Here is a 17,474-nt window from a genome sequence, read left to right on the forward strand (position 1 = left end):
AAAGTGCGAGTCATGACAATAACAAAGAAGTAATGTTGGTTTTTTTAAATGTTAATTTCGTACATCAAACGATAAACTTTTCTGGCTGTCATTCGTGATTGATTATTTATTGCATGATTGATTAATTAATTGTTTATTGTAAGTATGATAGATTGTTCATTGTATTTGTACATCTAAATGGGAATTTTTTTATTGGGTATTTGTTCACTGAAATCACAATATATTATGCGATGTCATAAGCTCATCCTGCCAAAGAATTAAATGGAAACAATTCCACTTGAAAAGTCATCTCACGCTTTTTTAATTGTAGTAGTCTAGCTCGATTTCCTTAACAAATCTTTCCGCTTATGTTAGAAAATTCCCTTTATTATTACCTTGAGTATTGCCTTGTGTATTTTTAGCGCATTTTCTCATTTATGGAAAAATTGCACTATTGTGCTCGCCATGTACGTCCATCCGTCTGTCTGTCCGTCTGTCCGTCCGTCCATGACTTCATGTTTTCGTCGACGAGAAAATGCGCTCTCTGTCACTCACTGCAGTGAGTACTGAGTTATATTTTTTGCTCTACTTAATAACATAATTATAGTTTTATCTCCTCGCGTAGTTTACTCTCTTACAGTATTATCGAATATTTTTCTCCGCAGTAGCTCTCGAGTCTTCCTCAATCTTAGCAAGTCTCCTGGAGTCGCCGTCTCGGTCCAGAGTCGGCGCCGTGCCACACAAGCGAGCTAATCCGAGCATCAAGTATTTAGCGAGGGGATGAGAAGTGGCAAAAATTTGCCCGTTACTCGCTTATTCCATAAAGCAGGAAAGCCCCAGCAAACTAGGTCGGCTCGAGGATTCTCAGGTCGTCTTAGAAAAAATGAACACTCGTATTATGAGAGAAAAAAACGAAGTCTCAAGGACCACTGGTACTGAGAAGGACTGATGCGTGGGATCTCATGAAGCAGCTACTTTGAGGTGGCAAAAATCGCACAGGACTAAAGCCTTGTTCTTATATCCTATTTTGAATATTTATAATTAGAATTAAGCTATCCCAATATTTAACTTCATATATTATGTGTGAGTACCACAAATTCTAATGGAAGATGTTCAGCTTCGTTTACATGGCAAGTTTAGTTGGCTATGTGCATGAGATTTTTCATGCTGCCCATGCATGAAAAATGCAGAGTTTGTAAGGAGGAACAGGCAATATCGAAAAGAAAATAACAGGAACGCAAGATGGAAATCTAGGTAGTCGACAAGCGTTTTATTTTCACCATCTATTAAAAGGCCGACTTTTAATTGGCCATCTATTAAAAGGCCGACGTTATTTCAAGTACAAGACTTACTTGCATTCTCTGCTAATGTAATTATAGCTAATATATTGCAATATTTATTTCCACTGAAATGATAAATAACATAATATTATTTTTGCACATAAGTTCCAGCTAAGATGTGTGGGTGTTTGCACAATCGCACATTTCCATCGATATGAATTGAGAAAAAAATTTGTATTTCAACCCTTCGCTAATCTTGTCGTCAGAAAATACTGAAGAAATATTATACATTTCTCGTCCAATAAAACCCACTCAGTGAGAGTGGCTCCCATTACCTGGAATCCCTTAGAAACTCCCAATTGCTGGCAAAGTAAAATATAGTTCTTCAATATTCACTACGATTACTATCGAGCGTCCATTTAGTTCCGAGGGGAGCGGAAAGCGGGAAGAGGAAGGATGAATGAGAGTTACTATTGGGATAGAAGGGCGAAATAATTTCCGAGTTTTAAGAAAACCAAACTTCGGGATTGGGCAAAACAGTGAATCGAAGAAGATGAGGTATTGAAAAACGTTGTACGGATGGAAAAAAAATTCAGAATTGAGGTAGTGTCAACAAATAAGGTACTTGCTGTGAATTCTGCAAGCGTCAGGACTAATTTTGAAGTATTACTGTTACGAAGCGACCAAATTTCAAGTTTTCCAATCAAAATGTCAAGGGTTGAAATATATATAAAATTAAAGATAATATCTATGGTCTTTTCTAACTAAGATCAGACTCACTATGAGAGGAAACGTAGCGTCATAGCAGCGTGCGTATCACGGTTGGTCCTCAGACTTAGGAAGATCAATCACATCGATGACAAGCTTAAAATTAGAGCAAATATTAGAGGCGATTCAGTGACTGGAGTTTCATCAGCTAATGTTTTCTAAATGACTGCATTTGTCTTTAACTAGACACAATGATTAATAAATTTTCGCCTTATGATGGATCAATTCAATTGAAGCAATTTCGATATGAGTAGCAATAAGTCCCTGGCGCTATAAATCATCTCTATAGCGCAGCCAGACTGCAATCCCATTGATTAATGTAGTGGTTCTTCTGGGTGAACATAATTGTATGGTTTTTGCATTAAAAAGTTATGACAAAGCCACACACGCTTAATTTATAAATAATGGTTGTATTAAATAATTGATTTTTTCAAGCACGCTGAGAAATTGTACGATCCTTTGTACAATGAATCGAAATTAAACTTGAAAATTTATGCTTCCTAACGTAAATTGAAACTTTAATTAACGTAGTATCAATTCTTATATGGCTGCCATATATATTGCTGAGTTGACTTCGTATTGCCACGGAAATTAATATTCTAAAAATCTTAATCATATTCCATAATTGTTTGGATCGTCCATGCACGAAAAAGAATGATTTGTGTTTTTTTATTTGAATATAGGAGTATTATTGATGAATTAACAATTTCAGTATTCAAAATTACTGATGCAATGAGATAAAAACCTTTGATCACGAAATGATCTAGAAGCAAAAATGATAGCCTTTCATCATCCAATATTTTATATCCTCGATGATATTATAAAATTTTCATAAGATAGACATAATATAATAGTTTCAAGTGCGGTGGATGGACTTAAATACGTGAAATATGTTTTTCATTACACAATACAAAAGATTGATATAACATGTAGTGTAACATTCCGAGTATGTCTTTGTATCATTAGCCATTCGCAATATTTTACACGTTGGATGGACTACATAATAATTATTGGAAATTGATGGATTTAAATTCAACCAAACATTCAATGAAAGCGAATATTTCGCATTTTAAATGCACGATTGAATTTTAATGGCCAATTTTTCAATAAAGTAATTTATAGTAATATTTTATACGATCTAAAGGAGACCAAACGACGAGTTTCATTTGATTTCCAGCAAGGAGTTGATAAAGTAAACATTGATTCCTTTTATAATGTGGCCGAGGAAATAAGGTAACGGTCCCAGAAGGCGCGACGCGCGTCCAAGAGAAGCAAATATTGAGCGCATTATTGTGAAGTGGGCCAGTTCGTCTTGAGGCGACAGCTTCGTTCCGTCTTTTGGCGGGCACGATTTTGTTGATGTGCATTACTTTTGCTTTGCTTCTAGAACTGCTGTTCTTCATGTAGTCTCGGGTAAAGTTTTGATTGCTTATTTTGATGTTTGCTGCTCAATATTCTTTCAGTTGCCTAAACTGTGTTACGTCTTGCTAAACTTGTAAAACTTGTAACTATAAGCTAAACTTGCAAAATAATTTTGGCGGCCATATATTGCTGTGTGTTTTAGGGGATCTTCCCTAACGGTGATATTATTTAATCTGTAAATTGAATAATTCATTAATCCAATTTCAATCTTGCGGACACTATTACTGAAAAATTTTCGAATTTTTGCTATCAGTCTTATATGCTTTATGAAATTTCTCTTATGATGTTGTTCGTGACCCATGAACGAAGTTGTGAATCGTCGTTGCTATTTCATGGTCCTTTTTCTGGAAGACTTTTTTTCTTAAGTAGACGTGCCAAGCTCAGCGCAACAAAAATAATTTTGACTTCAAGCTCAGAATAGCTAACAGCGTTTCAGTAAGATTATGTAATTTTGTGCCTAAGTCACAGAATTTTCATTGGATTTTCTCTGCATGATTATAGTAAACAAGCTTAAATCGAAATCCAAAACTTGAAGCCGGGTGCGGCTTCGGATGATAATTTTCAACAAAAAAATTTACATGCTGTGGGATGCACTTTGCCAGCAGCGAAAAGTTGAACAACTTTGTGAGGTGACACCGGGTCTTAGTGTTTGGTTCTAGGGTAAAAGAAGCCATATTTTATGATAGTTTAAATCCATAAAGAGATCATCGTCAGCTGAGTCAGAGGTTAGAGAGGCGTGAGTTTGGGAAAAAAACATCTTAAGAAAAACTTGGTTTCAACAAATGGTATTTAATCGATTTTCAACCAAAAGACCTTTAAAAGTAACTATACCTACGAAAAAAATTAATGTTCTCAAAAAATAATGTGCTATTCATAATGCCAGCTTAAAGCCAATGTCACAAATGTGATGGAACTGTTGGACTAATCCCGGTTAATCACCTGTCGCGATGATAGACAGTTCGTTATTTAACACTTTGACTGCGACGTGCACCATATATGGTACACGCATGCTTGTCCCAAACTGCGATGTGCGCCATATATGGCGCACGCTTGAAAAATTTATTTTTTTAGAAAAAGCTCTTTAAAATATCAGCCAGATCATAAACTTGTGAAAAATATGATGGATAATTGACAATAATGTTTTCAAAAACCTATATGAACGTCGTGCAATCGAATCATAAGAATTTTAGTAGTTGGAATGTAGCCTGAAATAATGAGTGGATACGAAAAAGAAAAAGTATTAAATAAAGGGGGTTATCCTGTTCTAATATGTTGAAAATCATTTTTTCGATATTGGTATGGATTACAGCAGTAGAAAATCGAGTATTAGTCATTCGAAAGTTGCCTAAGCTCACACAGAAACAGAATGGCACTGTAAAAAGCAAGATAAACAGTGATACGGATTCCGAGTACTGGGCTAGCAATTGATAGTTACTTTTCTAGCTTTTATTCTTCACGTGTCTGACCTATTACTAGTGAAAATACATTCAGTAATCTTCAACGACTTCAGCAATTCACATCGATTTTTACTGACTATAGAACTGATCACCAAGCACCCAGGCATTTGCTACAGTTTTTGCCAATAACTAGAACAGTTGTTGGTACCACTTCATGCTATGCTTAGAGCAGTTTTGTAAGAAATCATCTAAATGAATTATAAACTTCCCATTTAGCAGCATTTTACCCCAGAATGATTTGTAGTTTGATTATTGCAGTCACAATCCGATTTCATTTGCACAGAAAATGTTTTTTTCAAGCGTTAGTACCCGTGTGATGCAAGTTTTTTTATTGTAATTGAATAATAAATGCCATGTACCTCATATGGCGCACGTTACCTAGAAAGATGAAAGTTTCCATCCCAGGCGACATGCACCAATAGAGGCTCACGGTTTTTATGTCAGAAGCTTGTAGAGCTCGCTCAGACAAGAGCAGCGCACTAGCCCTGATCTCGCTGCCTTGTCTGCATGTAACTCAAGTTATTCAAGTTTGAATGAGTCGCACCACAGGACAACAGGCTATTTTGTGAGTCGCAGTCAAAGTGTTAATAAAATGAGAATAATGTGAAAGAGCTTTATTGGATGGTTGTTTGAGTAACGCTGTCTGGAAGGAGTCGCAAGCACACATGAGAATATCAAGGAACTTTTCTGCACTTGTAGTGTAACAATGCATTTAAATTAAGCTGGTCAGTATTTTACATCTTATTAGTAAGTTCCTGTTAGAATATATCTAAATATCGGAACGGATTTTCGGTATAATCGTGATAAACTTTACCGTAATCGTTTACGCTTTATTTATCTATGGAAATAACTGTAAGGTTTTTTGAAATGACAACAATCTTCCAACTCATGACCGTTTACGCTTCATGTATTCATTGTACTAGTCAGTTTTATGAGATGTAAATAATCTTTTATGTATATAGGTAACCCTGTGTACACAAAATGAAATAATTGTGTACACAGGTAATATGTGTATAAAGGTAAACCTCCAATAGGGCGTTGATATCATCTTCTCTAAAGTCGTGGAATGCATTTAATATAAGTCGATCCGTGCATTCATTCTGTACTGTACCATAATAACAATATACAGTGCTGCAAAGAATTGCCTATCCAAAAATGGATAGTACACTACAGAACAGAGTAACTTGAGACCATCGTAACCCTAGGACTATTTGAAGTTATTAGAAATATAAAATAAATAAAAAAACAGTTTTCATTTTCAACTCCTACTCCTGTGACGGAAATTTCCCGATTCCAGTAAAGCCCAACAATTTTTTGATCCGAGTGAAAATTTCTTTAGAATGGATCCGATGAGAAGGAGGATTCTTCTTCTAGCGGTCAGCGCAGAGTCCAGTGTTTGGAGCAGTGGAGATCATGTGGATTACGCCGGCTGAGTACGGGATTTCCAACGTCTGGACTAATTTCCTGGAATCTCGCATGAGCTTCCAAAAGTTCCTGAAAAAGCTAACCGGCTGACGGCGCTGCGAAATGTCACTCTAGGTCCTGAGAAGATACGAAATTGTCAACGTATTCTCCTGAGCCACCAGTTTAGTGCTAAGGCCAGAAAATTTGCCTTCCTAATCAAAAAATCTAATTTTCATTATAAAGTCAAAGTTTGTGACACCGAATATTTAGTTTTAGTTTTAATTATCACAGAATTGAGTAGAGCATGACAAACACTAATCGAAAACATAGTTTTACGTTATGTAATAACATTTCTAAGAATAATTGCATTTGCCAATCGTATTCATAACTTTCGATTTTTGCCAGACATTATATCGTGGTATGATCTGGTTAAAACGCTTACAATCAGCACCATGAGCCAAAAAAACAAGTGGTGTTTCCATTTCTATTTTAATTTATTCAGAGGAAAAAAAGGTTACGAAATGACTGTCATGTATCTTGAAAATATAACCTACTGTATAATTAAATCATACATGAAAACTACTGCAATTAACCCGCGAATTTAGCGAAAATGAAGTGAAGCCTTTCAGTCGCTTTGGTCAAAATTTGAGGCCAGTTCGTCGCTTATTAAAGACGCCACCAACGCTCGAGAGCGCATTCAGATCCTTCAACCGCCTATTTATGCCCATGAATATCTGCAAGCAATTACAGTCATTATATTGCTTATATTAAATACAGTCATTAAATTGCTGCTTAACACTTGGTCGACGATCGTCTCGCGCTCATGTACGTTATTGATCCGTTGTTATGTGTAGATGCAGGAGAATTATGCTCTCTAGGTAGTTTACACAGATGTAGTTGGTGATAGGTGTACATAGCACATGTTTTATTACAAGCCATTTTCTCAATTTCAGTCTTGAGATAATATAAATTATCGCTTTACAATAATAATCATCGTGTGTAGTTTTCAATAATCAAGAGTTATTGGGAGTCGTGATATGGGAGAGAGGAGGAGGTCGTGTTATAGAGGAGGGAGTCGTGGAGAGAGGATTCAAGAGACGGGAGTCGTGTTATGAGATTCGTAAACTATTTAGAATGGACTACTTTTTTCTTTTCCTTTGGGCCTATTTTAATGCGCATTTCGAAGAAGCCTTTTCAACAATTTCAGCTCATATACTGGGATGTTCAGACCTCGTGGGCTGCACCTAGTTGCCTACAAGCTCATAATTTTTGTGTTCCGTACTCCAGTCATTCTTTCGCATTCATTATTTGTTCTACACCCTGATTCATGCTAAGAGCTATCATTAAATCCTATTTATACTCGTTTTTGTTCAGTATACAGCCTCAATACTTAGGTTACGAAAATGATATCGTAATATTAAAGATATCTCCATATTAAAGATATAAACCCGACTAGTTGTTGACAAGTCGCGCTCACATTTCACAAAAATGTTGATAAAATCGTTTGAAATTTCTTGAATTTCCGGCTTGCAGGGTAGGAGTGATTCTAGATGGAAAATTTATGACGTTAAGAAGGTGAAAAATTAATCTTAATCGAGATAAAAAACTGAATCGATGCCATCATCCGGCAAAACCTTTTTGCCCATTAAAAGGCTATAAGAATCCCAAAGCCTTGTAGAAAATGCTCGAGCTAATGCAGGGTTATGTAATTTTGGAGACGAAGATGCGCTGAATTAACCTGTGCTGCAGGGAAATGATGTGATGAAACACTACGTAGTGGACCTGCATGGCAATGAGGCCTTCGCTCAACTGAGAAGACTGGCTCAGCTATGTTAAGCCAAGAAATCGAATTAGTTTCGCGAAATAAGCTCAAGATGTGCGAAACTGATCAACGGTTCTTAAACGGCTTCACTTCGTGCTACGACTTGGAAGAACCTTAAACTCAGCTCTTTCTTGCTTCAGACTGAGGCGGGAGTTTAGAACAATGATCTTCCCATATATACCTTGCTTTAAATTTTTCCAGCTTTAATTTCGTAAAACTTATGTCAGTGGATAACTTGATGTTATGCGTATTTGGTACGCCAACTCCGTCGGAGCAAAGTCATGCTTAAAATGAGTTAAAAATAAACAGTAAATATAGTAATCAGCCAGTGTTATCTAATATTCATTATCATGAAATATTTAGCTACGTCTTTAGGACAACTATGAATGGTTTGATTCTCATGACTGCGAAAAAAATCTTTTACGATACAATTACAAAAAACGTTAACCAGGATCGTGCAGCTAACAAGTTATGATCAAGATAAATCGGAAACCTAGAAAAAATATTTTAATAATTATTCGTATTATTTCTTATTTAATTCTTCTTATTAATCTTCTATTAATTGTGTCCAGGCCTATTAAACGAATAAGCATTACATACAATGAAGCAGCCATTGTTAGACTAACGATCCTACGGCCAAACTATATATTGCATGAAAGGAATAATAGAACTGGCTGAATAATGATGATAATAACACGAAAACTTCATATAGAAGATATAAACTGTGTGCTTTCCATCTCGCAAACAACCAATTGAATTTTTGCTCTAAGCTGTTCGAAAAGAAATCTTGTTCAAGGGGAGCGTCTACCACAAATTGCATCTTGATTATTTACCGACTGATCGCTTTGAAACTTGGTACGTATATGTAAAACAGAATACTAAGACTTTTTTCGTGTGAATTTTTCGAAAAAAGGAAAGAAAACGTGAAATTCTTAGAAAACGGCCCAAAATGGGGTACGTTAGAAATCCTATCTCCTCCTAGGATTTCAAGCTGCAACATCGAGACACATATCATTTGATGCACAAGGACGGAAATTTTTTGATTTTACCCCCAGCCACCCCACTTTTTGCAAAATAAAATGTAAACTGTAACGAAATTAGAAAAACGCTAATTAGCGTTTGTTGATCTTTTCCTTGCAAATCGAATGGTATGTATATGTCTCATTGTTTTAGCTTTAAAACTGTTGGAGGAGATCGGTTTGCAGTGACAATAATTTAACTTTCAGTAGAGCCCGACAAAGTCGCGCGCGCCTCGAAATAGACATTCAAGGGTGTAAGGGTACGCACACAGTGAAAGCAGGTTGCCAGCGTGCTGGTTACCTGTACAGGCTGGCGTCTGAAACCATAGAATACAGAAGCCTATTCTTACAGGTTTTCACTGTGAACACTTACATTATTATCCTATGTTCTTTCTTGTGGCAGGTTGGAGCAGGTTGCCCGCGCGGGCAAACCTGCTTCCACTGTGTGCGTACCCTAAGGTTGCAAAACTAGACGATACTGGAACTATATTTCTGTCAACAATGGTGTGAACGGCGGCACGAGAACCATCCCGTACGACTGCAGGCGGATAACTGAAACGCCGCATGTTCATACTAGTTATTTTAGTGTGCTATCGGTAATTTCGGCCTATCTTAAATGTTAAAGAACATCACCACCCCTAACCCTTTCGCGATCTGTCGTGAACGCATAAATCAACGTACAGAGATGGTTTTGGTACCGTTAGATGCGTCAGAATGTAAGCTTTAAGATGAGCATAAAAACTGAAATAGTCAAAATTTTCGATTTTGGGGTAGACGCTCCCCTTAAGCTTCTACTTCTCCGATCTAGGTTCTGTCAGAATTTTGAGACTAGTTGTAGCATATCATAGTAGTAATGGCCAAGATTAGGTCAAGTTTTGTCATATATATAAGAAAGTTATCCGGATTGAAAATTTCCCTGAATATTTTTAAGCTTGAAACGTAGTAATAATTTCTTAGCGATTCGCAGTTGACACAAACGAAAATAGAACTAATCTAACTTATGCTTAATATTTACCTCCCCTTTCATTTGACTTTCTCTGAAAAGCACACTGAGTATATCCTCGTTCAATATTTTGTAAAATATTGACTCAAGCCAAAATTTTAACATTGTTATAATAAATTTGAAAAGAATGTAAATGATTCAATAAATATCATTCATATAATGCTGCGTTATATGAATGAACTCGACAAAGACGATGTCGACTGTAACAAACGAGCCAAATGTGAAATTCTCCGCAATGTACCTGGTTGAAAGTGCACTATCCTGCTAAAGAAAACTATTCAGTGGTGGCATCTTTCGTAGATGGAGCTGTCAACGGCTTTTTCTGTGTTTCTATGACAGTCTCTTGGGATCGATAGCTGTCGCTCTGCCGTCAGAAAAGTCAAGTCTTTGAGTGATCTTAGGTCCCGCGTCGCTTGTAAAACAATAATGCCTCTGCAGATCTCAAAGGGGGCAATCGGCCGTGATAAGCGCTACCCCCTTGCCTCTGTTCTCTTCTCTCACTCTCTCTCCTCTTGCAACAAGTCCACCCTTGGAACGCCCTTCCTTAAGTATAGAATTTCTTTACTAGGAGGAAACGATTAATGCGTGATGCAAAAATATAACCGTAGAGCTTATTCACTTCAAATAATAACACATAATTCGCACAATCTTCCAGAAATGTTATATTTGACAAGGTTTCCTCAATCAGCTCGGAATTTTAACACCCTTAAGTTTCAGGGTTCATTTTATGAATCTCTCATGCATGATCAGTTATGCATGATCAATATGAAAAACCTAACAATGGTAAAACTCAAACATTTCAGAATTATGATGCCATATAATACTATTTCATGATGACAAATCGAGCTTGCACTTAATGGAATTACTGTGCTGTGGTATAGAAGGTTTATAAAAAGTTAATTTAGTTTATTATTTACTACATTATATTACCAGAAAAGTATAAATTTGATGCACTTTATACCGAAGTTCATGCAATTTTAGAATGGTAATTTTCGAAAAAATTTCCTGGCTGATGAGCTGAAAGATAACGATTAACCATAGATTTATTAGCGTCGAAATTTTCCAGAAAATTTTCCGGTAGCTCAGTAGGAAGAACAAAATACGTCAACTCTAGATGGCAATTCATTAGTTAAGAAGGATCACTTAATTTTACAAGTCCCCTTAACATCAATCACCCATGATTAATTTTGTCCTCGCAGGAACAAGCGAACATCATTAGGAGTAATGCACGAAGACCACCATTCTTTCTTCGACCAAAAAATGAGCATGCATATATTCCACCAACGCTCAAGCTTGGCTCTTGAAACATGAAGTCCATATTTATTTTCCGAAGACCGATCACAGTTATTTATGCTAGTTGACTAACATGAGGATGTCAAAATTGCCAATAATTAAGGTCTTTGGTTGTTCATTTATGAGCTTGCCATAAAGTATTCATAGATTACCAAAAAATTATCACATAATAAAATTTCTCAAAGTAGAACCATAAGTTACTTATATTCATGATTTGCAACACTTATGAAGTAACAAAATATAATGGTTTTATGAACTATTATTACTTTGTTTCTACTCTACCCTGAGCTAATTTATATTGTACACGTTTAAATATTCAGTGTTTTATTCAAAGAACATAATAAATTAAGGCTTGTTTTACATACCCAGCCCATGTTGACGCCGGTCATTAGGCGCGCCTGAGACGTCGGGTAGCAATTAGCACCTATCTTTGCAGGACGCCTTTTCTGTCTAGGCGTCAAATTTTGATGGAGAGCTGAAATTGATGGCACAGCCACCGCCTGCCGGCACAGGACGAAGACAGCGTTCGTCGTCACCAGGGACGAAGAAAAGAAAAAAATTAGAGTGATGGGACCGCGTGAATGGAGACGAACGAAGGGGAGTTTGGTGCGAGTTGCTGTTGTCGCAATCGTGGACGTTGTTATCGGCAAATTCTGCTCTAATTAATGTGGATTAATGGTATAATGTGATAATATTGTGTTATGAAATAATAAGCATATTTTCTGGTTATAAATAATAAGCGTATTTCTGGTATTATTCAGTAACTCGGTAGTTGGGAGTGCATTGCTTCACTGTGTGCTCAAAATAAATGGATGTATTATGTATCTACCACATAATTAATAGATATTACCTCGATAATTTTTCTCAGGATGGGAGTTTGGATAATTTTTTTTCAAACTTGTTGATAATATGGTTAATGTTTAGTAAATAAGGCTTTTTTTTTAATTTCTTTGATCTGTGTCATTGATTTTTTCGGAATTTCTAGCATGTATTATGCATGCAATAAACTTTTTCACGTTGGTTAAAACATGTTATTTATCGTCTGAATCCAGTAATTGCTTTCTATGACTTTCACTAATAATTAGATCCTCAATACAATTCAATATTGTCTTTTATCTTGGTTCATTGGAACTCATCACCCGGTAAATATCTTATTTACTATAAAAGTTGTGCACATTCTTCTTCTTTTTCTACTTCTATCAAGGTAGCAACAATTTTAGCAGCAACCGCGGCTATGAAAATAACCACGATTAATTTATAATGGATACTTTTCTAATATAAACAATCATAGTGTATTTTTACTCCGAATTTGGCATACAAAACTCGAACTTCGGCCCATCCGAATTGATTTGAATATTCGACACTGGGGCATTGGAAAATCCAAGTCTTGGAAACTCATTTTGAAGCTAATTTCCCGTACATTGGCCAGGCTTGTTGTATCATACTCGTGTGGTACGACAAACACGGTTACAAAACAAGCCTCTATTGAGATGATTGTCAGCTTCTCCGTTAGAACTTCAGAAAACAACAGACAGTTGCTGAGCTTCAATGATTCCCTGCAGCGAAGTTTGGCCGCTCGACGTCCGGGATCTAAATTCCATGTCTTACATCGCATCAACGAGGAGCAGAAATTTCCCTTCCATGAATTACCAAGCACGATGTTGATATTTTTATTCATCTTGCTTGCTTCTGTAATGTATATTAATGCAGTTTGGTTCTCTTTGCGTACAGTGGCAGGTTATAGGGTGGAATTTTTTCGGAGAGCTTCGTAACACATATGGGAACAATGGACTGCGAAATTATAAACTTTTTGTGAACTTTTACTGTGAATAGCATGCTTGTTACGCAGTCGCATTATACATAGGCTATATTTGCAGAATAGTAGCTAAATATCTATTAAGGTTTCCATCAATAGGTCGAAATAAAATAAATTTAACACAAAATATATTTAGGAGATGAATCTCTGAATACCAAATACGAAGTATAACAGGTAAAAAAGGATTTACCATAAATTTCGCGGAATTTCGTACAAATCAGTAAATATACGAATGGAACTGATCACTTATTTTCAATCAATCAATTATGTTCTATCAATCAATAATTATTACGATTACTTATTTTCTATAAATCGATTAAGCTGCCAATTGAACAGATTACCTATTTTCTATCAAGCAATTATGTTCCATCAATCAATAATTATTATGATTACTTATTTTCTATAAATTGATTATGCTACCAAATGGAACTGATCACTTAGTTTCTATCAAGCAATTATGTTCCATCAATCAATAATTATTATGATTACTCATTTTCTATGAATCGATTATGCTGCCTGTGGAACTGATTACTTATTTTCTATGAGCAACTGAGATGTGCGTGAACGGCCATCCAGATACGCGACGTTTTTGTCAGCACTGAGCAGTGGCCGTGCCGGTCACATTCTGCTGCTGTGCTCACCATTTGTCAGGGACTTTCATTAAACGCCTGCTGCTGCACCGCTGTCTGCGCTGCGGTGCAGCTGTCTTCACTGCTGCACCGCTGTCTGCACTGCGGTGCAGCTGTCTTCACTGCTGTACCGCTGTCTGCACTGCTGTGCAGCTGTCTGCACTGCTGCACCGCTGTCTGCACTGCGGTGCAGCTGTCTTCACTGCTGTACCGCTGTCTGCACTGCGGTGCAGCTGTTTTCACTGCTGCACCGCTGTCTGCACTGCGGTGCAGCTGTCTTCACTGCTGCACCGCTATCAGCACTGCGGTGCAGCTGTCTGCACTGCTGCCCGATTGCTGCACTGCAGTTCAACAGTCACACTTGAGTGTTTTTCAGTACTTACCTTTCCCTACCTTTCTCCTTACCTTTGTTTCAGCTGCGCAGTGCTGTGGCACAGCCAGTTATATTATTTTATGCACGGCCGCTCCATCTCCGCCATCTGTATCAAGATAGATATTTTCAAACATACACAGATTGTGCACTTATTCTTAGTTGGTGTAGTTCGGCAGAAGCTTCTCTTTTATGCAAGTTTGATTGAAGACCAGAGGATGCTTTTTATTAACAATCTTCTTGTTAATAAAATAATATAGAAATTAATAATATAGAAATTTGGTTCGACTCATTGAAAAGACGAACAAGAAGATTCTTAATAAAAAGCATGCTCTGGTCTTCAATCAAACTTATTCTTAGCTGTGTACACTGTTGCGTAGCAGCAACCGCTACCCATACGTACAGTTGTTTCCTCGGTGCACCTCAGCGCTGCCCATATTTCTACACTAAAGTTTATAGTAGTTCCAACAATTCAACTTTAACTTCGTATTGATCTGGAAATAACATAGAATTTTGCTACATATATCGTGCGTGAATCTCAAATGTAATTTTCAAAAGTTATGAGTAAAAATTTTTAATACATAAATTATGTCTTTGTTAACTTATATAGAACATGTCATATTAAAATTAGCTAGAACAATCGGTATGATAGGAAAATAACCACGATTAGAAACGCTGAAATGATCGCTCGCGCTATAGAGAAAAAATTTTCGGTTTCACTTCAGCATTCTAATTGAAAAAGTTTTACTCATTTTCCATGCAGGAAGAACCTGCAAAATAAGAATTCGCAAATAAAAGGTTTACATTTTAACGGTCCGTTGTTTTGTTAATTTATAGTTTTGAATTGAGGATGAAGATGGTTTCCGAATCTTTTGCAATCAACATATTTGTATGAAGAAATTATTTTGATTTTATTTGTTATGAAAATACCTGTAAAACTTGTGATTTGAGGTAAAAAATGATTTAAATATCAATTAATCCATTTAATTTAGATAGAAAACAGTACCAACTGCAACTTTTGATGGACACTACAGTTACTTAAATAAATTCATAAAGAAATGACAATTTCGGTCGAAATTGAATGATTCATTAGGAAAGGTTGAAATTGCTACACCACATAAACCTAAATTTCAAATATGTAACTCTTTCGTTAAAATGAAATTTATTGAAATTTTCGGACGAGTATTTATCGTGTCTGAATTAGACGGTTTAGTGTGTTCTAAATGCATTCAAATGCGACATATAAAAAATATATGAGGCTAGATTTCAAAATTTGCAACGATGAATTACATTAAAAAGTAAATTTTATCCACGCAATCACAGAGTCGACAAAAGAAGCTAAGGTCGCGCTGTCGGATGGGAAGTAGGGCCGAGTATATACGGAGGAATATCAGGACTCTGGCTCCGCGTCGACTGCATACTAAGGACGGCTAAGAAGAGATTTTACATCATACGCTGGCAGTCTGTCTACAGTTATTGCTCGACCGTACAGTCCTGTCAGGTTTTTAATTTGTCTTCCATTTAGCGTAGGCAGCTAGATTTATAACGTTCATTTTGTCTTTTGAGGAGAGTTATGAGCAAGACGAGACTGTCGGTCGGGACAGCCTGACACAAACTCAAGCTGCCGTCCAAAGAGATTCAAGATGAAGGTTGGCGAAAGACACTCTTTTCTCTGTGGACCACAATTTTGCTCTTTTGGAATATGTGCGTAACCAGTCATTTTGGGTCCAATGGAGTCGAAAAAAGTGATTTCATGTGTAAAATCTATATTAGAAATTGACATTGCTAAATAGATATATATGTGTCGCGCCGATATCACGGAATTGTCAATTATATGGAATCGGCAGCCACTTTGCCGAATCTGCATAATCAGCATTTCCATATTATAGGAATCTGGGGTTAGGTAGAGTCAGCCAAGTTATTTTTTTTAATATCTACATATAAAGGAACTTGACCGAACTTGACCTAACCTTATCCAACCTTAACTGTCAATTTATGTTCTAACTCTAACTCTAATGTCCGATTTTCTGAATCAGTAACGAAATGCAAATTCTGAAGATTCGGCAAACTGGCTGCCGATTCCTTAGAATCGGTAATTCCGTGATTTCGGCACGACATAAGTATGATCAAATAAATGAGACCTATGATCATCCATAAAAACTCATATAACCTGAAATCAGTTAATGAAACTGATTCAAAAATATAAAAAGATAAGCTTAAATAATAATTTTCTTGAGCCGTTCGTTTTTCACAAAAAATAACCTGTTCCTTTTCTGGGCAAGAAAGAATTTGGAATCAAAATTAAGATAATAAACAAAAAACACACAAGAAATATCCTAGCGAGGTTACGTTAGGTCCGACTGTTGAAAGTATACTTTACTGACTCTTCACAATCCAAGTTTATATTTCTTCCATGTAAAAAAATATTCCCTATTCAACAATTATAAATGCTTAATTACAATTTTGATATCTTTTGATCTAATTTTCTACGAAATCGGGCAGATGCTATAAGCTATCCGGGCACTACGTATCAAGAAGGTTATTTTAAATTTAATTTAATGAATCAGAAATAGAAACTTGAGCTCAATTTGTTCGAAAAAAGTGTATGCAATACAGGCGCATTGGATAAGCTATTCATTCCAAATATTTCGTAATTGTATCGAAACCGAAATTTTACCTTCTATTATTACCGTCCCCCCACAGTGCAACATGAACTTGAAATGTCCTTTCGCTTCGCCGCCCAAAAAGAGAACGGTCAATGACAAAAAATCAGTGACATCAATTCAATGAATTCATGATTAATCGTCAACTTATTATTATACACACATAACAGTTCTCATAGACAACACATTGAGTAGCTACAAATTGTCAATTTATTTTTCATACATCCATTTGGGCTAGTAAAGGTCGCCTCGGAAGCTCCAGAAATTCGGTGTGGAGCCAGGCAGAATCTAGCGCAGTATTTTGTTCACTATATTATAAGGGTTGCTCGAAATCGCAGAACGCGAGAGGTGTTTTAGCTGAGGCCAAGTAAGAGGCTCTAGGGAGTTGCTGGCGAGACAGCGCTCTTAGTCGAGTCATCTACTCCATGCACTTCGCATCTTTCCACCAGACACCAAATTGTTATTTGCAGGTTAAAACGAAGCCGTGCCTTTAAAGCTCCATAATTCGTTTTTCTCCTGACAGCTTTCTAAGCTTATGGTGCAAGCGGC

Source organism: Hyalella azteca, unplaced genomic scaffold, assembly GCF_000764305.2.
Source record: "Hyalella azteca isolate HAZT.00-mixed unplaced genomic scaffold, Hazt_2.0.2 contig13872, whole genome shotgun sequence".
Taxonomy (NCBI): Eukaryota; Metazoa; Arthropoda; class Malacostraca; order Amphipoda; family Hyalellidae; genus Hyalella; species Hyalella azteca.